Here is a 26,098-nt window from a genome sequence, read left to right on the forward strand (position 1 = left end):
GCATATGTGGAGGGTGGTACCCAAGGCCCCTCACAATGTGGAGGAACCCCTTCCTGCCCAGGGGATTTTCCAAGGGACAGAGCTGGGGAAAATCCTTATTGATACACACTAATAATTCATTCAACAAATGCTCAAGAAGCATATTGTATGTTCAAGACAGTGTTCTAGAAACCCGGGGTAAACCATTGAGCAAAATATATCAAGATCTCTTCCTTCAAAAAGTGATTAAATAATTAACTATATATTCTATCAGACGGTGATGAATATCTATAGGAAACATTAAGCAAGGAGGGAATAAAGAGAGGTAGGGGTATGAGACATTGCAATTATTAACAGAATGGTCAGGGAAGACTTCATTGTAAAGATGGAAATGGAGTCATCCCATCTGATGGCAAGGAACCATCAGATGCTTGAGGATGGAGCAACCCAGCAACAGGCAAAGAATATGCAAAGGACCTAGGGAAGGAACATCTCTGGCAGTTTCCAGGACCCTCAGGAGGTGATGCTGCTGTGGCTGAAATGGAGTGAGTGCAGGAAGTGAGAGGAGATGAATTCACAGAGGCAAAGAAAACACATTCTATATGGCATTGCAAGTCACAAACATCCTGTGGTTTTTAGAGCGAGCGACATGGAAAGTATTGGAAGGTTTTGAGCTAAAAATTAACATGATCTCACTTGGGTTGGTCTGCTGAGAATGGACTACTGATGGTAAGGGCAGAATAAGAAGGAGGGCACTGGAGTATTCAAGGTGTGAGTGATGGTGGCTTGAGGCAGGGTGGTGGCTGTGTTGATTCAGCATGGCAGGTTAGCTTTATGCACCCTGGTTCTTCCCACAGTGACTCCAGATGTTTCTGCTTTGCTACCTCTGGGCCTTGGCCCTGGGAGCCACTGAGGTGTCAGCCAGGGCTGAGCCAGCATCACTTTGTCCATCCAAGTTTTCTGAGGGAGAAACTAACAGAGCAGGTGGCTAAGGAGCTCTAGAGATGTGCTGCTAGGGGCGCTTTCACCTGGATGTTCTGTTTCAAAATAAGTGGGTATTTCTGGCTGCCTTTTGAGAATCCGTTATGCCCAGCGGGTCTCCCTGTGTGGTGATCCTGCCTGTTATCGTGGTTATTCTGATGATATCCATTGCTGTATGCATCTATTGGATCAACAAACTGCAAAAGGGAAAAAAGATTCTCTCAGGGCAAAAGGAGTTTGAAGAGGAAAGGAAAGAAACCGCACTAAGGGAACTGGAGAAAGAACGTGTGGAAAAAGAAAGAACTTCAAATACAAGGTAAAGGAGGCCGAGTACAGTGGCTCATGCCTTCAATCCTAGTACTGTGGGAGGCTGAGGCAGGCAGATCGCTTGAGCCCAGGAGGTCGACACCAACCTGGGCAATAAAGTGAGACCCTGTCTGTAATTAAAAAAAAAAAAAAAAGTAAGAGTAGGAGGACAGTTCACCATTATAGAAAAGACACAGCTCTCCCAGGTACCAGTGTATGGAAGAGAGAGGAAATACACGGCGGCAGCAGCAAGGACTTGGAACTCTCATGTCTTTGGAAGGAATCTCTCAGAGCTTTTGTTCTTTCATTCTGCCACCATTGCATTCATTCACCTGGCTACATAAAGTACTAAATGGTTGAGCAAAAGCAAGCGTAACAATGTACCGGTACTACCCAGCCACCTGATCACATGTCATTTCTGATTTCTGACAGTGCCCTAGGCATGAGGGAAGGGAGATGTTGCTGTTCATAGAAAGGATGGTTCCTGCATTGTTTACTATAAACCCAACTTCTTTTAGTTCTTCTATTGAAGATATGATTTTGTTTCTGTTTGTTTTTCAGAGCAACTTCAAGAAGAATTGCGTAAGTTTAGCCTTTCCTGAACTACTCCATATACAATTTGAGTTCTGCTCAGTTAGCAACATCTCATGACATTCACCTCTGTCTGTCCCTTGAGGATGGTGAAGAACATTCTTACATGCTGATGAGTGCTCCTGATGTTCCCTCAGATCTCAGCTTTCTCCCCACCAGCTAGCTAACGGGACTCATTAGACAAGATGAGCAAGGGACTCAGGGCGAGGTGGGGACAGCAGGGAACTGGGGTCTGTTCATCAACAGTGTCCCAGCAGTGATGCATCATGGTTCTTCTCTCAGGGAATCCCAGCAGCTCTAAATCAACCCTATGGTTTACATCCCAGGATCCTTTCTCTTTTGGAATAATTTAATGCATGATGACAAGAGGTTTCCCATAGATAGTGGCCTCCCCAAGAGTTATGCTTCACTGGTTTTTGCTCTTTGATTCTGGATCAATTTGAAAGAAGACAATGCTGTCTTAGCAATTTATATAGTAGGGATAGTGTAGACTGTGTATAGTTGAAGGCCCATGTGGGGAAGAGGCTATAAAGGTTCCCAATAAGCCTGACAGAATGGTATACAAATAGGTGGCCAGAAATGCCTTTCTGCTTCTAAGAGAGCACGGATACTTTGTGTATAGCCTGCCAGGGGAGGTGTCTGGATGAGTGGGAGAGCACAGAACCCAACTGCCCACTCCCAATGAGCACTTCCCATCGTATGATACAGCCCCTCTGCCCATAAGCACCACAGAATCCAAGTTTTACCAGATACCATGACACATGGACCTTTCCTCTTTAGGTGAATTTCAAAATTGCCACTGTCAACTTGGGAAAAAACAGCAAAATGTCACAACCAGTATTTCACCATGGAGAATAGAGGAAATCATTTTAACACAATGGAAAGGTAGACTGAATGAGAATAAATGCAGATGGGAGAAGCTTACAGAATGCCCAGAGCCTGGAGCGTTTCTCGCACCGACTGACAGGAAATGGACCAAGGTAGGCACCTACATTTTCTCTATCTACCCATATGTTCTTTCCCCAGTTCCTTTAGCACAGTTTCTTTCCTTTCCTGATCAAACCCCTTTTCCCCGGACAGAATCTTTTTTTCCATTTGGAGTTTGTTGATCCAATAGGTATACAGAAGTCATACCTGCAGACATCAGACCCATGTTGTTGAAGCAAAACTAGATGGAAATAGTTCCTCCCTACTTTTGCCTACAGACCCCTCAGGCAACAGGTTTTTTTGGGGGGGACATTTATTCTCCTTCTTTATCCTTGAAGGGTGCCCTTGTCAGTCGTTTAAATCAGTTGTCATCTGGTAAAAGGAACACATAGGACCAATGAAGAGACCCTTTATCCTCTAGGACAATGTGAAGGGAAAGACTCACCTTAGTTGATCAACTGGGGAGAGAAGGAGCAGGACATAATGCCTCTGTGCTGGTTTGAACCAGATAATTAAAAGGTTCTAACTAAAAAAAGTCCCAGAGATCCTAGGTCTTGAATAGAAAAGGGAATAGATCTTAGAATGCTGAGAGAAAGTGTGAATGATTAATTTGGGCTCGTTTCCTAAACTCTCTGGATTTCAAAGAGCCTCAATTCTTCTCAACCTGAGGGTACTGCTTCTGTCTCTGGAGAGACAGAAGTGCAGCTTCAGAGGTCGGGGGCCGTGGCCCACGCCTGTAATCCCAGCACTTGGGAGGCCGAGGCGGGCGGATCACCTGAGGTCAGGAGTTCAGGACCAGCCTGACCAACATGGAGAAATCCTATTTCGACTAAAAATGCAAAACTGGTTTCGGTGCATGCCTGTAATTCCAGCGACTGGGGAAGCTGAGGCAGGAGAATTGCTTGAACCCAGGAGGCGGAGGTTGCGGTAAACCAAGATCAACCCATTGTACTCCAGCCTGGGCAATAAGAGTGAAACTACATCTCAAAGAAAACAAAAATAAAAACAAAAATAAAACACCCTGCAGCTTCAGTAACTCTCAGGGTATGCGCTGCCTGGGATCAGGGGGCCTTCGTGGAAATGGCCCCTTCACGGGGATTCCCCTGTAGTTTTCTGAGACTTCTCTGGGGACCAGGAACCACACAATCCTGAGGGTTCCTGAGACCCAAGGCCTAAACCTGAGAATTCCTCTGCAGCCAGTGTGGTCCTGCACACAGACACTGCTCATCTCGATCTCTTATCAGATGACCAAAGAAGTGTGACATTGGCTCGCTCCAGGGAGAGCGTGCTATATAACCAGAGAGATTTCAACAGTCAGCTTTGTGACCTGGGCGGGGATAGCTTCGCCTCAGGGAAACATTACTGGGAGGTGGAGGTGGAAAATGTAATTGAGTGGACTGTGGGGGTCTGTAGAGACAGCGTTGAGGGGAAATAGGATGTCCTGCTACTTCCTCAGAATGGCTTCTGGACCTTGGAGATGCATAAAGGAAAATACTGGGCCCTGATCTCTGCTAAGTGGATTCTCTCTCTGAATGAGCCCCTTTGCCGGTTGGGCGTCTTCCTGGAGTATGAAGCTGGAGACGTCTCCTTCTACAACATGAGGGACAGATCGCACATCTGCACATTTCCCCGTTCAGCCTTTTCCAGGCCCCTGAAGCCATTCTTCAGGTTACAGTCTTGTGACAGCTGCATCTTCATCTGCTCCGCATTCACAGGAGCCAATGCGATCATGATGCCTGAAGAGGCCTGATAGTTCACAGATCGGGGACCCACCATGGCCCACAGAATCAGTTCCCTGGTCTCACAGCCATGGAGACAAGCCCTGGCCATCTCAGCAGCCACTGCATAATGCCCCTGGTAGAAGACATGCCCTCCTCCCTCCTAGTCACACAAGAGAACATCTTCCAGCTGCCTCTTTCACACCCAGTCCAGACCTCAGCCCCTGTTCACTCCTCACTAGGCTGTAGCTTTAGTAATTCCTTTGCTTGTAACTATGGGATGTGATCCAGTGTTAGAAATAAATGCTTGGTGCCCCAAAGAAGAGTCAGCACTCTGGCAAAAAGCTTTCTCAGCTAGGCAATTTACTTCTGCAGAAGGGTGCTGCTTGAAAGTCTGGTCACCACAAGAACACACCAAAAAAGAGGGAAAGAATTTTTATTCCTAATGCCGCTTGTCCCAGCTTCTGTGTTCAGTCACCACTCACCAGAGTTGGACTGCACAATCTTAGCTGAACCTGATTAGCTAACTTGAAAGGGGCAGGGATGTGGTTACACTGGTTGGAAGGTCAGTTTCTGTGGGAAGAGCCATTGCAACGGGAGGGGTAATTTACAGAGTGAGTAGCAGATGTGGGCTCTGTAGGTAAGGACCAGTGGAAAAGTCGTTTACTGAAACTAAGACACGGAGACATAAAGGATAAGGAGGTTAGTTTGGCCTTATAAGTAGGGAAAAAAGAACAAGGGCACTGAACAAGCCAAACCTTTGAAGAGGAACTTCTTTTGTATCTGACATCCAGGCATAGGGAACTAGGTGTTACACAGCTCCCAGCCAGGAAGAAAGTGTGAGAAGCTGATTGGCAGTGAACCTGCTCTTTAACATCAGGATGATGACATTGAGCCCAATATGCCAGTTGGCACCAGATGCTGTGGATTTGGAATGAGGCCAGCATCACCAGGATGTGAGAGGAGAGAAGAATCCACAGGACCACCAGAGGGAAAAGGGAACCAGATATGCAGGTCAGAGATAGAAGAGGTGGAACCAGAGAGCTGGGAGGGAGCAAGGTTGTGACGGTGGTTAAGCCCCACCATAACAACTAAGGGGTCCTGGGATATGATGGCTCATTTCCACCCAACCCCAGGATTTCCAGAGCACACACCCACAGGCCTGGCCCTGGGATGAAGATGAATGAAGAACATGGACTCATGTGGATGTGATTTGGCTCCTGTGTCCCTGCAATAAACAAGGAGTCAGTAGTTAGTCCTTGAGTGTGGTTGAGGTTTGAGGTCCCATTGGAGCAGAGTAGTACTGGACCTGGTCTGCGTCAGCATTCAGGTTCAATGAGGGCACCAGTGGCTTCAAACTTCCCGGTCTAATTATGTCTTTAGACACTTAATAACTGCTGAGGGCCTTAGGAGCTTTTGTTTATTTGGGTTGGTATTTGTTAATATTTATGGCATTTATGATTGAAACAGAAAATGTTAAAATGTAGCTTACTAATTCATGTTAAAATAAATAGAAAGATTTGTGAAAAAAATCAACTGTTGTGTCTAAACAAAAGAACAAGAAGTGTGACATCGGTTAACTTTTTCCAAATCTAATGTCTGGCTTAGTGGAAGACATTTGTATTCTCATATCTGCTTTTGTATTAAATCTATTGGTATATCACAGGTTATATAGGCCCCCAAAAACCTTATTGTACCCTACCGAGAGAATGAAATCAAAAACAAAAAATGTTATATTATTAATATTATAATGAAAATAGTATTAACATTGGGGACTCCTTAACAGTATATCAGAGTTCACCCTAGGAATCTCCAGACAATATTTGGAAACTAGAATAGTGGATCCTGGACATTAATCCATGTGCTGGTTAATTTTAGATGTCAACTTGACTGGATTAAGAATACCTAGACAACTGATACAACATTATTTCTGAGTGTGTCTGTGAATGTGTTTCTAGAAGAGATTGGCATGTAAGTCAGTGGGAAATTCTCCCCTCCTATTGGCTAGAGGCCCAACAGAACAAACGGCAGAGGAAAGACAAATTCTTCTCTCCCCTGAGACATTCTTCTTTTTCTGCCCTTGGACACCAAAACTCCTGCCTTTCCAGCCTTTCAGCTTCGGGAATTGTACCAGGATGCCCTGGGTTCTCAGGTCTTTCGGTTCGGACTGAGATTTACACAATCGGCGTCCCTAGTTCTGAGGCTTTCGGACTTAAACTGAGCCATGCTACCAGCATCCCAAGGTCTCCGGCCTACAGACAAGCTGTCATGGGATTTCTCAGCCTCCATAATCACATGAGAAAATTTCCCTAATAAACGCTCACTCATACATATATATCTATATCTGTATCGTATTGGTTTTGTCTCTCTGGAGAACCCTGACTAATACAATCAGGCATCTAAAATTCTGGCTTGAAAGGTAGCACTTTAGGTTTGAGACAATTCAATAATCCAACAGGACTGAAAAAAAATAGTCCAAAATCATATTACTGCATTTACAAATAGACATATTATTCAATGAATCTGGAGTGATTCTTTCAACCTCTGTGGTTGAGGGCCAGATCATATACGGCCCTGAATGTCATGATGCTGACCTGCAGTTTACCTCTGAAAGGGGAGCCACTGGAAAGTTTGGCAGAAAAAGGACTGGACTTACTTCAGATGCTAGACAGAGATGGGCTGTGTGTAGGGGTGGTAGATGGAAGCCTGAAGACCCAGCTGGGAGCTATTGCAGTGATCCAGAGGGGAGATGCCAGTGACTTGTACCAGGGAGGAGCCATGAAATTATATGATGCTGGATTTATTTTCAAGACAGGGTAAAAAGGCTTAAATGTGGGATGTGAAAAAGGAGGGCATCAAGGGTGACCACAAGGTTATGGTCCTAAGAAGCGGTACAGATGGAGTTGGCACTTAGGGAGATGAGGAAACTGAGGGACAAGTGCATTTTGAAGGCCAGAGGAGGAGCCAGCATGGAATTCAAGGTCACTTTTAGGCACGTTCAGGTTGAGGAACTTACTAGAGATCCCCGTGGAGATGCAGAATAGGTAGGTCAATAATAAATGTGTAGGCCAGGCATGGTGACTCATGCCTGTAATCCCAGAACTTTGGGAAGCCGAGGCAGGTGGATCACCTGAAGTCAGGAGTTCAAGGCCAGACTGGCCAATATAGCGAAACTCAATGTCTACAAAAAATACAAAAATTAGCTGGGTGTGGTGGCATGCTCCTGTAATCCTAGTTACTCAGGAGACTGAGGTAGGAGAATCACTTGAACCTGGGAGGTGGAGTTTGCAATGAGCCGAGATCAGGCCACTCCAGCTTGAGAGACAGAGCAAGACTCCATCTCAATACATACATACATACATACATACATACATACATACATACATACATAAAACTATAGTAATAATAACAAATGTGCAGTCCAGGCAACAGGTCAGGAATGAAACACAAGTTATTCTCTTTGTCTTCTGTATCTTCATGTTTGCTGCCACTGCCTGTTTCACTTTAATGCATTAGTGATCTATTGCTGCATAACAAATTACCACAAACTTAGTGGTTTAAAACAGCACATACTTATCATTTTAGTTTCTGTGGGTCAGAAGTCCAGGCAGAGCTTAGTGGGCTTCTCTGCTCTGAACATCAGAAAGCAAAAGTCAAGGTATTGGTCAGGCTGTAGCCTCATCTGGAGTCTCAACTGAGGGAGAGTCCTCTTTTCAGATCACTCAGGTCATTAGCAGAATTCATTTCTTTACAGTTGTAGGTCTGAGAGCCCCAGCTCCCTGCAGGCTGAAGCTGGAGTCTGCTCCTAAAGGGCTCCTCAGCTCCCTGCTATGTGGGTTTCCCACGATGACTACTTTCCTCTTCATAGCCAGCCAGGAAGACAGAGCCTCTAGAGTGGGTCAGCTAGCAAGACAAAGTGTTACACTACATAATGTAGTCATGGAAGGGACATGCCATCAGCTTTACCATACTTTATTGGTTAGCAGCAAGCCACAGGTTCAGCTCACCCTCAGGGAAAGTATGGGCTACAAACTGCAGGAGGAGTAATCACAAGGGGTCCACTCCAGAGTCTGTAGGATACAACATATAAGAAACTCAAGGTTCTCCCATTGTAACTAGCCTGCTTCCCCTTTCCCTGGGCAACACACTGCACCTGCCTCTCTCTAGGAGTCTATTTCCATACAAGCAAAGTCTCAGAAAGAGAACACATGCATGGCCATCAGGCACTGTCTGCCATGATGATGGCCACTGCTGTATCACACCATAAACATTGTTCTATCAGTTACTACTGGATTCCCAACCATTAAAACCATTATACATTTCTATTTTTCCCTCCCACCCCCATGCTTTTTTAAAGAGAGAGACAGGATCTTGCTCTGTCACCCAGGTTAGAGTTCTTGGTGTGATCATAGCTGAGTGCGGCCTTGAACTCCTGGGCTCAAGTGATCCTCCTGCCTTAGCGTTCTATAGTGCTGGGATTATAGCTATGAGACACTGGGCCTTGCTTGTCTTTATACACTTCTGTCTTTTCTTTATGGACAACCCTGAGTTCTTCATAGACCTGCCTGAGTAGGTGTTCCCTCCTGCGTGGCATCTGCCTCATTAATCCCCAAGGCCCTCTTTGTGGTCTTTCCCTACTCCTAGGGAGATCCTTCTCAGAATTCTTGCTCCACTTGCTCCAGAACTGCTGAAATTCCTTAGGCTTTGATCCTGGGCTCTCTTTTCACACCACATATACTCTTGTAGGGTCCAGTCCATTTTCAGAGCTCTATCCCATAAGCAGACGCCACCGGCACCTGCATTTCTGTCTCCAGCCCCACACATTCCGTGAACTCAGTGCCCACTAGCATCTCACAATGAGTGTGTCCAAAACTAAACTCCCATCAGCCCTGCCTACCCATCATTATCTGAGTGAGCGACACCACCTAACAGTCATTTTAGCCTTCTCTTGTTGTCTCTTAACCCACCATATCTGACTGATAGCCAAGTCCTGCTATTTGTACTTCCTTTCAATAGTCCAGCTTAGTGGTTTGAGCACAGACTCTTTTGCCAGACAGCCTGGGCTCAAGGCCTAGCTTGGAAAGAAACTACTCATGTGACTTTGGTGAGTCGTTTTACCTCTCTGGACCTCAGCTTTGACATATAAAATGTGGGAAATAAGATACCTTTTAGTGTTGTTGTGAATCTTATTAATACATATAAATCTCAAAGCACAGTACCAACATGATAGTAGGTTTTACGTAAGTATTTGTTAGTACTAATATTAATAGTTGATCCAGACTCCTCTCCCCATCTCCAAGCCATCATCATTTCTTGCCTAGAGTGTCACAGTAGCTTCCTTCCAGGTCTCCCTATCTATTAACATCTGGCCCACTGAGGAGGACAGATACATTATTCAACCCCAGCAGGCATCATCCCATAGAATACAATGTAAATGGCACCCCCTACCTCCCATCTTCCCTTGCACCTGCCCCACTGCTATTTTCAGTGTACACATTTTTTCACGTCAAACTTTTCAGAGATTTTCCCTTCACCTTCAAAGTGAGACTCCAACTCCACAGCAGGCAACTGTTGATGTTGTCTCCAGGAGTCATCAATGCAGGGATCAGAATTGAAACTTACAGAATGGAAGACAATGAAATGCATTGAGGGTTAATACATGAAGGTGCTGTGCTAACTCTTCCTTAAATAACTTATGGAATAGGTCTTATTTCCACCCTACAGACAAAGAAACAGACATGATTAGTTAGTAAACTGGCTTTGGGTTCCAAGGCTAATGAGTTGTGGATGAAAAGAGATGAAGATAGAAAAAAAAAAAGCCTAGAGACAGCAGATAGTAAGCCAGTGTGCGTGTGACGTGCTGACAGATATCTAGATATAACAGAAAGAAAATTCATGTTCATGGGAGTTCCTAATGGCAACAAGAGGTGAGATAATCATGAGAAATGGATATTTCTTGAGACTAACTCAGTAAAGGAGACAGATTTCTGGGCATTTTGCCACACCATTGCATGCAGAACACTGGAATTGGTCTCGTAGAAGACAAAGAGAAGATAGGATCAAGTGCCCAGGTCTTGAAGGAGGGCTAAGTGCACTTTTCACTTAGTGTACATTCTTGTGACTTATTTATTTATTTAGTTTTTGATACACTGTTGTAAGCAAACTGTATGCATTATCTCATTCCATCCTCACAACAGCAACCCTAAAAGTCAAGTACTATTACCATCCTTATTTTAGAGATAGGGAAACTGGGACACAGAGATGTTAGGTAACTAGCCCAAGGTCACGCAGGCCACCTGGCTTGAGAATTAGTGCTCTTATCCACTCCATTATGCAACCCCTCCTCACTAATTTTAAACTTCAGTGGCTGAGACCTACTAGATGATAGATTCTCAATAAAAATTTGTTGAATCACTGAATTCATTTCTGCCCCATTTCACATCCATTTCTTTCCCAAGACTTCTTTCCCAGAGTTCTGTATAAAGGACTGCATGAGAAATGGACCCAGGGGCCTCATACTTTGGAAACTTCAAAGTTCAACGATACGGAGTATTGGGCCCAGAGACTCCTAATCTGAAGCTTAGCATTTCAGCTGCTTCTCTGTGTCAAAGCGACTTGAATCCTCCAGGCTAGGGTGGGTTGATCGTTCTTACTGATATAATTTCAAGCAACACAGCTTCTGATAGACTGTGAATTTAAAAATAAGCAAATGAATAATTAAATAAATAAGGATGATAGATGGATAGGGAATGATCAGTGGTATGGATTATAATAAAGTAAGAAAGTTTAGTAAAATATTAACTATATCACTACAACCTACATGGTAGGTATATTGGTATTTACTGAAAATTCTTTCACCTTTGCTTTATGTTTTACAAGTTTTATGATAAACTGTTGGGAAGGAAAAAGGGGAGGGAAAAATTTTGATATTCTGCTGATAACAGAGACCAGAAATACCATTGGCTTAAACAAAACAAAGGTTTTCTTGTTGTTTTGTTTGTTTGTTTGTTTGTTTGTTTTCATGTAAAATGAATTTAGATGGTGGCAGTCCAGGGCTGATCTGGCCCCTCAGAGATGTCATTCATGACCCAGCCTTCTTCTGATTTCATTCTCTGCTGTCTCTGCATGTGGCTTCCAACCTCAAGGTTGCCTCATGGTCCCAAGAGGGCTGCTGCATCTCCAGTTCAAAAGTCTACATCCTAGGCAAGAGGAAGAAGGAAGTATGGAGAGTGTACCTCACACTTCCCGCTATTTTGGCCTCCCTTTTGAAGGATCTCTGGGAGAAACACAAGCCCACAACTTTCACCTACAAACTATTGGTTTCAACTTAGTCCCTTGGTCTCCAATAACTATGAGATGGAAGAGCATATTGCAGTACCCAAGAAAATTAGGCCTTATCACCAAGAGAAAAGAGGGAACGTATGATTCAGAAGCAACCAGCCATCTCAGCCAGATACTGCACAGCCTAAATTCAATCATTTACAATATAATCAAATTCCATCAGCCCCAGTCATATCTTAGCTTTAGGAGCTTTGATCACTGACTTGCAAATCCAAAAAGTGTGTTTTGAGGTCCTAGGCCACAGGAAGTACCAGTTTGTCCCACAGACCTCTTACAGAGATGGCATTCACAGTCTATCTAGTGTCCAGCTTCAGAGAGTATGTACTCTACTGGCAGCACAATAAACAAATACACAGGTAAATACTATATAGCACAAACCAGGAGCTAAGGGCAAATGAAGATGCTCAGAAACACCTGCACTAAAAATTTCCTGAAAAAGGTAAAACATGTCAAGCAACACTGCCTCTGGAAACCAGAAAAATTATATTATTTGATAACAGATCCTAAGCCTGGATGTTGGAGGTGCTTGAAAATGTGCATTGTATCTGGCTTTCTTTCCATTTATATGTTATTTGACTCTGCAGTAAAATCTCCTCCTCCTCCATGTACCCATATTCATGCTAGCAAATGTTAGCAAACTGCCACAATAGCATTTTAATTAGTGCACATCTGTCTCTCTTCTTTTAATTAGTGCACATCTGTCTCTCTTCACCACATTATAATCTTTTCCCGTTTTGTTCTGCTTATATTTCTGTTATGATAAAAGACTTAAGACAAGTAAATACATAGAAATACTTATATACATGTACGTGCAAGAATGATTCAGATAGATAAACACAGAAACACAAACAGTAAGGGAGGTAGGGCTGGAATTTTACTTCAACGTGTACAATTCAATGTACTTTCAGTTTTCATTTCAACCTTCCTCAGTGGTTTTTTTCCTAGCAGCTGATGAGAAACATCACCTCTGAGCCAATCAAGAAACTAATTCTTCCAAAGAGAGATTGTTCCAATTCCTCACGGTGACCTGACAGCCTCTGCTTTCTTTTTCCTTTCTTCGGAATGAGAGACTCAACCATAGTAGAAAGAATGGAGGACTATATTAACGACCCTTCTTCAGTGGGCTGTGATTTTCAAAGGGGAATACTAAGTTGTAAGTAGGGGATATTGATTACAGCCTGGGTTACAATGCCTGGGAGGACAGTGGCTGAATCACTGAGAGTGGTGAGTGGGCATGCAGGGAAAGTATTCACCCAGAGAAAGGGTGAGGTGCCTGTGTTTGTGTGTGTATGTGCGTGTGTGTCTGCATGGGCACCCACACACATGTGTGGGTACGCGGGGAGAGACAAGTAGTGCAAATAATAAAGACCTGCAGATGTTGGGATTTGGTGGAAGGAAAGGGAGACAACATAAATGAAGAAATATTCCAACTGCATGTTCTTAAGAACGTATTGTGGTCAGAAAAGGGCAAAAAAGTCTCTAAAATCTGTTCTGGCCAACTCAAGCCATCTATTCTAAGAGATTCTAGAAAGAGATGTGCCTTATAGATTCATATGTAAATTTGTTCATTATGGAAATATTTATAATATAGAAAAATCTGAACCAGCATACACATACAACAGGCGGGGAATAGACAAAAAATGCATGGTTCAATCACAAAAGAGATTTCCATGCAGTCTTTAGGAATTGTGTTTTTAATGAAGGGCAATTATTTCTAATTTTAACAATGTTGGATCCATACATTAAACCTTGTTTTGTTTCTTTTAGGAACAGTATATCTTTTTCCTTCCATTCATCATTTCCCCAAAACCTAACATATGTGTTCCAATGGATACAATCTATTTCATTGTATGAATATACAATTATTTTTAATACTTTCCTACTTTGGCTATTTCAATTATCTATATTTGGCTTCTATAGATTTTATTATACTTAACAGCCTCAGGCATAAATTTTTGTCTTAATTTCTGATTGTTTTTTTCCTTCAATAATAATTCCAATAAGTGGAACTTTTGGATAAAGCATACAACTTCTTTTATTTAAATAGCAGTTCCTTGGTACAGCATGTAACTTTTTAAGGATGCTTGCTGTATATATGACCAAAATGCTTTGAGAAATATTTATATTTCTACTACCAAAGTATATGATTACTACTACAGAGTTTTTTATTGATTTATTGATTTGTAGAAATGGGGGTCTTATTATGTTGCCCAGGCTGGTCTTAAACTCCTGGGCTCAAGGGATGCTCCCACCTCAACCTCCCAAATTGCTATGATTACAGGCATTAGCCACTACTTAAACTTTTATTCCTTTATGCTTTCCTTCATTTGCAATATTGACTATAATCAGGAAGGAAAAAAATAAATATCCTTTTAAAAAATGAAAACATATGTCTCACTTTAAGCAGAGCAGAGAAATTGTTAATTTGAAACCAATGATAATAAAAATGATACCCCTTCTATAGCAACATAAAGAGCAGTTTTGGGGAGCAGAAGATGTGGTGAACTGCAATGTTTAGTGCGGGTGGGTGCAAGATCCAGGCAGGGGTGGAGGATGGCCGGCTGCACAGACCTCTGTTCCGGTGCTTCCTCTTCATTCCTCCCCACCTCCCTCTGCAGACCTTGTTCTCAGAGGCCATTCCCAGACCCAGGTAGCCACAGCAGCAGGTGTTATGGCTGCAGGCCTCATGCTCCTTTGATTTAGAAGAAACTGTTGAGGAGTTAGTTTTTACTGAGTAGCTAATATGTTCCAAGCAGTATTCTCACTCATAATAATTACTGTTAAGTAATACATGAAAAATTTTAAATTTAAAGCATTTCAATATTTTAATAGTAAAGGGAGCAAAAGGCCAAAATGTCCTTTCACTCACTTAACCTCCAATCTTCAGTTTAGCATGCACCTTTTTATACACTTTTTCAGGTGTTTACATCTATATGTGGAAATGTATAGTTTTGCTTTTGTTTTTCAATTGAATCATTAGTATAGTTCTGCAACATACTTTTTGATCACTTAGTGTGTCTCCATTATCTAGGTTATGACAATAAATCAACTCTTTTTACCTGCTTCATTGAATTCCCTCCGAGGGATGAGCCATCATTCCTCTAAGCAGTCTCCTGTTGGGTGGCTGGTTCAGTTGGTTACCACTTTTATGCTTTAAAAATAGTGCTGCAGTGTCATTCTCACAGAGGCTTCTCTCTGCACCCATGCAAGTACTTTGCTGGACTAGACATCAGGAAGTGGAATTGCTGGGCCAATTGTGCACATTCTAATTTCACACTTAATGATATTGAATGAGTAAATAAAGTTCCAATGGTTTTGTCCCATAACCGAGATCACACAGCTTGTGAATCTTAGAGCACACAGCTTGTGAATCTTAGAGGCTTTATCTATTGCTTACCTTTTTTGTGTCCATAACACTAACATAGTAGGCCTGGCCCATTGTGGGTGCTCAGTAAATATTTGTTGAATGACTTTATGAAGGAAGAAAGAAAAGATGAGTAAAACCTGGTCTTATTTGCAGCTCTCTGATCTCTAGCCTTGAATTAAATGTGATGGGTTCAGCCCCTAACTGACTCCAGAGCCCCCACCAGGCAGTCTGCCTGAATCCCACCAGGAGTCCACTGGGCCATGACTTGACCATGATGATGGCCAAGAGTTGAGGCTTTGAGGAGTCCAAGATATTGGACACCATCTGTGGTGGACCCCAGTGGATCCAAGGAGCCCAGTGAAGAGGGTCCTGCATGAATCAGAGGGGGATAGTGGAGGGTTGGACATGGCAGGGGAAGTTTGGGGAAGTGATAGGATTCTGAATATTTTCAAGCAGTAGAGTCAAGGATTTCTTGATTGGATAACATGTGCATTATACATAGACATGTTTACAGGTAATTTTCCATGTTGGAACTCAAAAGTAAAGACCCTGAAGGACACACTTTTTTGGCACCGGTAAGATCTTCTTCTGTCACTGTAATTGAGTTAGCCCTGGGGAAGTGGACCTGTGGAATCCTATAGCTTCCTTTGGGCCATAGTGTCTGCTCCACACCTTCTGGTGTCTCCTGATATGCAGCACGGATGAAAATGGCAAGTTCCCTGGCCTTTCTTCTGCTCAACTTTCAAGTCTGCCTCCTCTTGGTCTAGCTGCTCACTCCTTGCTCAGGTTAGGAATGATTCCATGATTGTTTCTGAAGCAGACAATTATGTATTAATGTCCTCATAGAACTTTTGACTCCTTCCCAAACCTGGAAGTCCATCCCAACTGGAAGGATCACATGTCACTAAGAGAAAAAGAGTGTTTCTGTTAGCAGTTGGTCCCCCTCTAGGTTCTCTGTATCTCGCCTTCCCTGTCTGAGAAGCACCCTTCCTCTCATGACCCCAACTCTAACACCCTCTGATGGAGCCTACTCCTTGTGACGACAGCTCAGTTTGCTGTGCTTGGACCCCTTGGGCCCATCCTGGCCATGGTAGGTGAAGACTCTGATCTGCCCTGTCACCTGTTCCTGACAGTGAGTGCAGAGACCATGGAGCTGAGGTGGATAAGTTCCAGCCTAAGGAGGGTGGTGAATGTGTATGCAGATTGCAAGAAAATGGAAGACAGTCAGAGTGCAGAGTATTGAGGTAGAACTTCGATTCTTCAGGATGGCATCACTGCAGGGAATACTGCTCTCCCAATATACAATGTTACAGCCTCTGACAGTGGAAAGTACTTGTGTTATTTCCAAGATGGTGACTTCTATGAAAAAGCCCTGGTGGAGCTGAAGGTTGCAGGTGAGCCTCCAGGTTTTGTTCTGAGAACGTTTCTCTGTAGGATCTAGAGCAGATGCAGAGTTCCTCTTCCAAAAGCACTGCAGACACTCCTGCCTGCTCACTAGCAATTGTCTGCACTGCCTTCCAACTTAGCTTCTCTGAGGCCCTTAAGAAAGACACAGGGTTTCCTTTAGGAAGAATCCCTGCTATACCCTACATGCTCAAGTAAACAACTCCCTCCCACTGGTGACCAGAGATATAAGGGAAGTGAAGGGTGAGGGATAGGAAGCATAAGAAACCATCTCTTCAGTGACTGGTACACAGTCATTTTGGTTTAGTTGTGTAACAGATGGCTTCTGTTGTGTCTCCAAGTGCACACTACCATGGGCCCTGGGAGGTGGAATAGTGATTGTATCTGCTGCCGATGTTTTCCAATCAGTGACTCCCAGAGATATTTTTGTAGTAGAATGAGGCATGTTTCTTACTTGTTGCAGTGAGGAAGAACACACATCATGGGGAGCTGTGGCAGTATCTCAGTAAGAAGGTGTTAGAGCAGACTTAGTATACAATTTGGGTTTGTGTTAGGGGATTTCAGGAAGGGTTTATAGACTTAGCCCTCTGCTCTGGATGAGATACTGTCAGGAAGGTGTGGGGAGATGAATTCTGTGAGTGGAACCTTAATCAAGCTTATCCAGGAGGAAGGAGACTAGGATGAGACTAAAGCTGTAATTGATGAAGAGGCAGCAATTCCTCATTGCCGATGGGGGATGTTTGGTCATTGTTGTGGTTTGTACAATGTTCATGTTTTTCTCTGCACTCACACATGATGTGGGGTGTTCTTGTTTTTCCCATGATCTGTCGTAGTGACAAAGTACTATTTTCTGTGTTTTGTGAAATTGTTCATGTTCAGCAGGAGGATACCAAGACCTGGTGTCAGGTTCCAGATGTCTGGGATGGCTTTTTTCTTTCTCAGTGCAATCCCTTGCCTCAGGGCTTCTGGTTAGGTTTGGTTTAAGGAGAGCTATAGAAGACAATGGTAGAAGGAAGAGAGAAGGGAGAGGTCTGGGTGCTTATTCCCTGGCTTTCTTCCTGCAAGTTACCCTCAGGCTGGCTGCATTGCCTTGCAGAAGGTCATAGCTCAACTCAGGAATGTCCTCAATCCATAAATCTCTTCTTTTATGTCTCCAGAACAGCTCCCTCTCCTCCTCCCTCTGGTAATTGGGGTGGGTGGAAATAGCCCCACTGTTACTGACCCTGGGATACTGCACTAGCCCATTTAGTTTTCTCCATCATGACCACACTTGTGTAAATAGCTCCTGAATGAAATCTTCCTTGAATTATCAAATGTGAGTCTGCCATTGATTCCCATTAAGACCCTCCCTGATACAGGAGCTCTCAAGAATTTAGGCCAATTTATCCTTCCACAGCACTGGGTTCTGATCTTCACGTTGAAGTGAAGGGTTGTGAGGATGGAGGAATCCATCTGGAGTGCAGGTCCACTGGCTGGTACCCACAACCCCAAATACAGTGGAGCAACATCAAGGAAGAGAACATCCCGGCTGTGGAAGCACCTGTGGTTGCAGATGGAGTGGGCCTGTAGCATTAGCAGCATCCGTGATCCTGAGAGGCAGCTCTGGGGAGGGTGTATCCTGCATCATCAGAAATTTCCTCCTCGGTCTGGAAAAGACAGCCAGCATTTCCATCGAAGGTCAGTACCTGCTTGGCCTCAGCTTTACTGAGTTGAGCTGTGACAGGTGATGAAGGGTTATGTGTGAGTTTCTACTGTGTAAGTCTCTGCGGTCAACATGGGTGTCTTCACCACACGTAAGGTTCAAAGCAGGGACCTGGAGGCTCCTCCCTGCTCCAGGGGAGCTTCCCCACTCCACAAAGCTGTTCATGCCACAAACATTTACTGAACATTTCTTGCCTGACAGAAAGTGTGACAGGTAATGTGAATTGGGTAAAAACGTTAAGAGAAGTTCCTTATGTAAAGTCAAATGACAAAATGGGAAAACATATATATATTTACAAACTCATAGAGAAAGCTAATCTCCTTGAAACAGAAGATTTTGAAAACTGAGTAAAAAATTTTAACAAAGGTCATGAATTGTTAATTCACAGGAAAGGAAATAACCCACAAAAGGGTGCTCATTCTCACTCATTAGGGAAACATATATAGGAAATCATTTTTCACTTATGATATTGGTAAAAATCAAAACCACACTGCCTTGCTTGATAGCACATGGCTATGGCAGGAATGTAGGAAGGCAGTGACTCTCAGTCATTTGCTCATGTCACTTGTATTTTTGGTATGCATTAGCACAACCTCTATTGGGGGATCTATCCAAACTACGTATTTACTTATCAAAAATTCCAGTTCTGGGAGTTTATCTGATAGATTAGCTTGCATTTGTATGAGATGATCCATATAAAATGTTTCTAGGGTGTTTGTTTATTTGTTTGTTTTTGAGAGGGAGTCTCATTCTGTTGCCCAGGCTGGAGTACCATGGTGCAGTTTCAGCTCACTGCAACCTCCTTCTCCTGGGTTCAAGAGATCCTTCTGCCTCAGCCTCCCCATTAACTGGGATTACAAGCATGCACCACCAGACCTGGCTGATTTTATATTTTTACTAGACATGTGGTTTCACCATGTTGGCCAGACTAGTTTCAAACTCCAGACCCCAATTCATCTGCCTGCCTCAGCCTCCCAAAGTGCTGGGATTACAAGTGTGATTCACCATGCCCAGCCTGTAAAAAGTTTCTTACAGCATTCGTTGTGATTGTACAAGGTTAGAAGCTATGCAGAAGCTTACTGATGATCAACTTCCATAAAGAAAATACTGCCCAGTTGTGAAAGAAAAAAGAGAAATTCTTTCTATATTAATATGGAAAGATCTCCAAAACACAATTTATCCAGAAAGAGCAAGATGCAGAGTGATGTGTATAGAATGTCATTTTTGGTTTAAACAAGAGGAAAAATAAGAATATATTTTAAATAACTTTTTTTAGTTCTTGACTGTGTTATTAATTTACAGTTTTAAAATTTAACAAGCAATCTTGTAACACTCACTGTACATCAGGCACTTTATTTATTTATTTAGTGACAGAGTCTCACTGTCAACCAGGCTGGAATGCAGTGGCACAATCTTGGCTCACTGTAAGCTCCGCTTCCCAGGTTGAAACGATTCTCCAGCCTCAGCCTTCCAAGTAGTTGGGATTACAGGGACATGCCACTACATTCAGCTAATTTTTGTAATTTTAGTAAACATGGGTTTTCACCATGTTGGCCAGGCTGGTCTCGAACTCCTGACCTCAAGTGATCTACCCACCTTGGCCTCCCAAAGTGCTAGGATTACAGGCATGAGCCACTGCACCCAGCCCATCAGGCCCTTTATAAGTACTAATTTAATTTTTCTAACTTCAGGAGATAGGTATTACCATTACCCTCATTTTGTAGATTAGACCACTACAAACAGAGGTTATGTAAGTAGTCCAACATCACACTGCTGGTCAGAAGCGGGAGCCAGCATTTAAACCCATGCCCTCTGACTCCACAGTTTATATCCCTAAGCATCATATTAAGTGGACTAAGGAGAAGTTAATAGAGGGAGGGAGGGAGAACTGGGTGGTTGGGAGAGTTGCATGACTTCATGTATTTATAGTTTTTGAACCATGTAAATGTGTTACTGGTTGAAAAAATATTTAGAAAAAAATGAGTATGACTCTGCTCAAGTTAATTTCCATATGAGAGGCAGACATCTCAAGATAAGTGATAGTAGTAGCTTGTAGTGAGGGTTTACCAAAGTCTTCTCTATAGTCCTCTGAGACTTTAGGAAGAGAACGCTTATTTAACCTCATGAGACAGATTCACTGCCCCTGACCTGGGCTAAAGAGCTAGAACTTGGGGTGCTGAGGCTGGGGAGGCTGAGTGCACCAGCGCCCATGACCCACAGCTCTCCCTTTCGTAGATCCCTTCTTCAGGAGCACCCAGTCCTGGATCGCAGCCCTGGAAGGGACCCTGCCTATCTCGCTGCTGCTTCTTGCAGGAGCCAGTTACTTCTTGAGGCAATAGCAGAAGGAAAAAATTGCTCTGTCCAGGGAGACAGAAAGAGAGCGAAAGATGAGAGAAATGGGATTATGCTGCCACAAGCAGGAAATAAGCCTAAGAGGTATCCAAAGTGAACAGAGAATCTAAGCCCCAGGCTTGCATGCCCAGCCTGAAGATCTCACCCCCATCCCCACTCTGGCACTGCATCATGTTTAAGGTTTATTTTCCTGAAACTCCCCTCACCCATAACTGTTCTTTTTTTTTTTTTTCTTTTTTTGTTTATTTTCCAGAGAAGCTCCAGGAAGAACTCAGTAATTTCCCATTCCCCAGGAGATCCAGGCATGTCTTCCTATCCCCTCCTTGAGGGCCTTGATAACTCTTCCTTCCCTGTTCATTCCATTGCAGAGAGGAGTAAAATCTAGCACATGGCTCGTGAGTGGCTCTGACATTTTCTCTGAATTTGAATCTATGACTGTCTCTCCTCGGATATTTTCCAGCCTACAAATCTTTGTCCAGGTTTGAAAAGTGGTCCTGGATCTCTTTACTCAGGAAAAGAAAATAACTGTGGCACTTTGGAGAAACTCCCCGGAAGGAGTCTCTCTCTCTCTTCTTCTATCTTTCTCATTCTTGGAAAAAAAAAAAAAAAGTCTTCAATCTCTTTGTACTAGGGGCCACAGACTTTTATGCCTTAAAAAACCCTGAGGAAATCCAGGGGTGCACTTCAAAAGGAAGAGGGAAGAGAAGGATGAGGTGCATTTTCTATGGCAGGAAACTTACTTGTTGTTTTCCATAATCTAGAGGATGTTGAAAGGAAAACAAGAATGGAAGATTTAAGAGACAAGAAAATTAGAAAAGAGAGAGGGAGAAAAGTGTGTCTAATAAAGTGGAGTAACTACAGTGGCTCAGTTGGTACAGATTTATTATAACTGCATCAAAAACTAGTCCCTGAAGTTGTTCATTAAATTTCCCAAATTCTTTTTAGAGCAAGGTAAGAAATGATACAGATTGAGAAGGATGGATCTTGTACTCCTAGACATTCGCCTATAGACATGGTGACACCTATGCCCAGGTACAGGAGTATAGACAGATTCAAAATAGATTGGCAGGACTCCATTGGGAAGGAACTCTCACAGTGACTGCCTTGCCACTAGCATCCAGCCAATGTTCCCAGACTGGATATTAAGAAGAAGAGGTGAAGAGAGAATTGAGCATGCAGAGTGAGACTGGAGGGAAGGGTGAAATGGTCAAAAAGAAATATTAGATGGATGCAAAAAGAAGCAGAAAGGGCCAACACAGAAAAGACAGAGTTCAGGTGACATCTCTACCTTTCTGTTATTGTAGGAGGAGAGACGTCTCCTCCTACATGGTGAGTGAGCCTGATGCTCTCTGAGTTTGCTGGATTATGGGCCATGAATATTTCAACCTTTTTTCTGCTGTGACCCATTAATGTTCTCAGTTGGATTAATCAGATCTAACCTGAAGACTCTATTTTGCATGTTGAGGGGGTGACTTCTGCTTTTCTGGAGCCTCTGAGAGACTGCTGACCCTGCACATGCCCAGGCAAAGCCTGGCCATGCAGCCTGCAACCCTCATGACACAGGGAGCCAAGTCTGACATTGTTTAGAAGGTGCCACCTCTTATCCATCAGAGCTGTAGAGGAGGGAAGCTGAACCCTGGAAGAGACTCTGAAGAAAAGCAGAGAAAACGTGTAGTGAAAGGAGAATGGAGTGTGGAAAAGAACAAAAATACTGACCTTTTTCTTATCTGTGTCTCCTTCCTTTCAGAATGGAAAATGGCCCTTTTCAAGCCTGGTGAGTAAATCACTGTATGTTCCCTGGACCAACAACCTGAGGGACCATATGCCTTTTTCCTCCTCCAACTCTTGTGATTTGGGGGAGAAAAGTTGCTTTGACTTCCTTCGTGGATAGGAAGACACATGAAGGGTGGAGCTGAGGAGAAGGAGACACACACTGAGTGATACTGCAGGAAGAGTGAGGATGGAAATGCCAAGGAGAGGAGGCGATGCCTGCCCAAAGAACTTTGTCCTTCCCAGGCTTCCCATGTCTCCTACTGACTGTGTCTCCTCAAAGGTTTTAATGCTTCTGAGTTTTGGACTCCACATTTTTAAATGATGTTTGCAAACTGTGTTTTGTGGAGGTTGATGTGAAGACTGAAGCAATAATAAATATGCATTGGTCAAAAACCTAGTAAGAAAGAGATGATGAGTTCAAACTGCGTGGTTGAAGAAGGTGTGTGGAAAGGAGGGTTAAGGGAAAGCAACAAGGAAAAGTGCAGTGCCCCCATGGTTCCCAACAGTGGGGAGCTGTCTCCACCCCTAGCCTGCGAGGGCTAGGAAAAGGAGGCAGTTACTGGAACCCAGAGAAAGAGATAGCTCAAAGATAGGGCTTCCTGAGAAGAATCGAATCGTCAGGCCTTGTTAGAACAGCACTAGCTGCTGCTGGCAGGGAGGAAGCAGGAAATTAAACGATGTGTCTCTCCTTTCTTTCTCCTTCCAATCTCCTATCAGGGCCTCCCGTTTGCCAAACCCAATGGCAAACCAAAGGACAGGGGAGCCCAGTGGCACTGTTCTTAAAGGACAGATTCCTGGGCCCCAGAAGAGGGTGGAGAAAGCTGAAAGGTGGAGAGTGAATCTGGGGCATCTAAGGCCCCACATATAGCCCAGCACAGAGATGGCCTTGCAGCTATTAGAACATCAGGAGCTTCCTTCATGCCCTGCTGTGGGCTGAGTAAATAACATGATTGCCGTAAACAGCGCTAGAGATTTGTATGTTTATCCCCATTTTTCAGGTGAGGAAATTCTTCAGATGAAGCTCCACCTTGTTAAATAAATTGGATATATGGAAAAATAGGACTGCAGAAAAGGGGAACACATTTAGCTCACGAGTGGTCGAGTGAAGATTGAAAATTAACCTCTGAGGGCCGGGCGTGGTAGCTCATGCCTATAATCCCAGCACTTTGTGAAGCTGAGCCGGGCAGATCACAAGGTCAGGAGATTGAGACCATCCTGGCTAACACGGTGAAACCCCTCTGTACTAAAAATACAAAAAAAAAAATTAGCTGGGCATGGTGGTGGGCACCTGTAGTACCAGCTACTTGGGAGGCTGAGACAGGAGAATGGTGTGAATCTGGGAGATGGAGCTTGCAGTGAGCCGAGATTGCACCACTGCACTCCAACTTGGGCAGCAGAGCAAGACTCTGTTTCCAAAAAAAAAAAAAAAAAAGAAAAGAAAATTAACCTCCGAGTATAAAGCATCAGTGGGCAGAACAGTGTGGGGAGGGAAACAACAAAAATATAGAAGGAGGATCCTTGTTGCTTCTTGAGGCCGCATCAGGGTATTAGGTTAGCCAGATACTGACCTTACTTTCATTTCCCCTCTGGTCACAAGACCCCTGGGGCTTTCACCAATTACACTGATGACAGAATCACATTCAGGGCAGACTAGGGACCCCAGGTTCTGGAAGGACCTCCTCAGCATGGCCCAGGCCTTGCATGCTCAGGTTCTGAAATCCAGGAAAAATGAATGACCCCATGGACATCTCCTCAAACTCTCTGCAGCATATGTGATTCTGGATCCAGACATGGCAAATGCCATCCTTCTTGTTTCTGAGGACCAGAGGGGTGTGCAGCCTGCTGAGGAGCCCCATGACCTACCAGACGACCCTGAGAGATTTGAATGGCGTTACTGTGTGCTTGGTGTGAAAACCTCACATCAGGGAGACATTACTGGGAGGTGGAAGTGGGGGACAGAAAAGAATGGCATATTGGGGTGTGTAGTAAGAACATGGAGAGGAAAAAAGGTTGGGTCAAAATGACACCAGAGAATGGATACTGGACCATGGGGCTGACTGATGGGAATAAGTATCAGGCTCTCACTGATCCCAGAACCAACCTGAAACTTCCTGAGCCCCTAAGAAAGTGGGGATCTTCCTGGACTATGAGACTGGAGAGATCTCATTCTACAATGCCACGGATGGATCTCATATCTACACCTTTCTGCACGCCTCTTTCTCTGAGCCTCTGTATCCTGTATTCAGAATTTTGATCTTGGAGCCCACTGCCCTGACCATTTGCCCAACACCAAAAGAAGTAGAGAGTTCCCCGGATCCTGACCTAATGCCTGATCATTCCCTGGAAACATCAGTGACTCCGGGCTTAGCTAATGAAAGTGGGGAGCATCAGGCTGAAGTAACATCTCTGCTTCTCCCTGCCCAGCCTGGAGCTGAGGGTCTCCCCCTCCACAACAACCAATCAGAACCATAAAGCTACAGGCACACACTGAAGCACTTTACTGATATTCATTCGATTATTCCATAGGACAGTTGCTTGAGTTTGGTGCCACCTTATTGTCCCCTTTATGCAAATAAGGAGACTGGGGTGTAGAAAAGTGTATTGACTTTACAAAGTAGACATGACGAGTGAACCACAGAGCTGGGATCTGAACAACAATAACTAACATTAATTGAGAACTTAAAATGTTCTGAGTGCTGTGTTATGGGCTTTGGTGAGTGTCAGTCCTTTAATCCTCACAACACCCCATTGGGTAGTCTCATTTTGCAAGTATGAAAGCTGAGGCAGGGCAACATTAAGTAACTTACATAACTCTTACGGTAATTTGTGCAGTTGGGAGATGGTCAGCCTCAGTCCCTGGCTAATTGCCCATTCTTTTCCAGCCTGATTTTTCCCCCTTGGGAAGAACCTCCATGTAGCCCTGAGGTTCCCTTCCCAGGGCAGCTCCAGGATAGAGATCACTGTGGGTGGTTGTGGAGTTGACACATCTATTGACTCCTTCCCAGCTAATTGTCAGAGCCTTAGACCCAGCAGTCCTTGGAGTGGCTCTGCAGAGTGTCTTTGTTGAGAGAATAACGTTATAGTTCCCACATGGCCTGTGACTTGGAAAGAGACTAGAGGCCACACTCAATGGGGCACAGATGTGTGCCCACCCAACAAATGTGATAAGTGATCGTGCAGCCAGAGCAAGGCTTCCTACAGTCAAGATTTCTAGGCAGAACAAATACCCTAAATATCCTCTGTGATATAAGTAATTTGGATGAAGGAAGCTAGAAGAATTACAGGGATGATTTTAATCCCGCTGTGGACTCAGTCTCCTGGAAAAGGATCTGTTCACTCCTGATTATTGGTGGATGTTAAACCCATATTTCTTTCAACTGATGCCTGCTAGGGAAAACTGCTCCTCATTATTATCACTATCATTGCTCACCACTCTATCCCCTCTACTTGGCAAGTGCTTGTTAAGATCTAGTTGTTCAATAAATGTGTTAATAATGCTGACTCCTCAACTTGGCTTTTTCTAGACTATGGTGTCTACTCAGTACAGTAGAGTATTCTGCTCACCCACTGTACTCACCACAGTCTCAGTTTACCTCACTGCAGCATTTTCACAAAATCCTTATTGGATGCATCTTCTATTGCTGCCATCTGAATTAC

General features: G+C 43.8%; 1 protein-coding gene and 1 pseudogene across 9 annotated transcripts in view; both read left to right on the plus strand.

Annotated features, from left to right (window-relative positions):
- Nucleotides 1-26,098, plus strand: part of LOC126953497 (butyrophilin subfamily 3 member A2) — a 62,372-nt gene that overhangs the window by 14,124 nt on the left and 22,150 nt on the right. For 2 of the 8 annotated variants that reach the window (XR_007725237.1, XR_007725238.1), the window contains 2 exons: nucleotides 1,828-1,848; nucleotides 2,638-5,746. The gene's annotated coding sequence lies outside the window, so the exon portion shown is untranslated. The other 6 variants (XR_007725234.1, XR_007725236.1, XM_050788931.1 and 3 more) reach the window with 4 other exon arrangements.
- Nucleotides 2,749-25,942, plus strand: LOC126953336 (butyrophilin subfamily 3 member A3-like; annotated as a pseudogene). The gene is made up of 8 exons (XR_007725229.1): nucleotides 2,749-2,837; nucleotides 6,381-15,996; nucleotides 16,257-16,604; nucleotides 18,011-18,291; nucleotides 20,552-20,752; nucleotides 20,922-20,970; nucleotides 22,416-22,442; nucleotides 24,192-25,942. The product of XR_007725229.1 is annotated as a butyrophilin subfamily 3 member A3-like (transcript).

Source organism: Macaca thibetana, chromosome 4 (genome assembly GCF_024542745.1).
Source record: "Macaca thibetana thibetana isolate TM-01 chromosome 4, ASM2454274v1, whole genome shotgun sequence".
Classification (NCBI taxonomy): Eukaryota; Metazoa; Chordata; class Mammalia; order Primates; family Cercopithecidae; genus Macaca; species Macaca thibetana.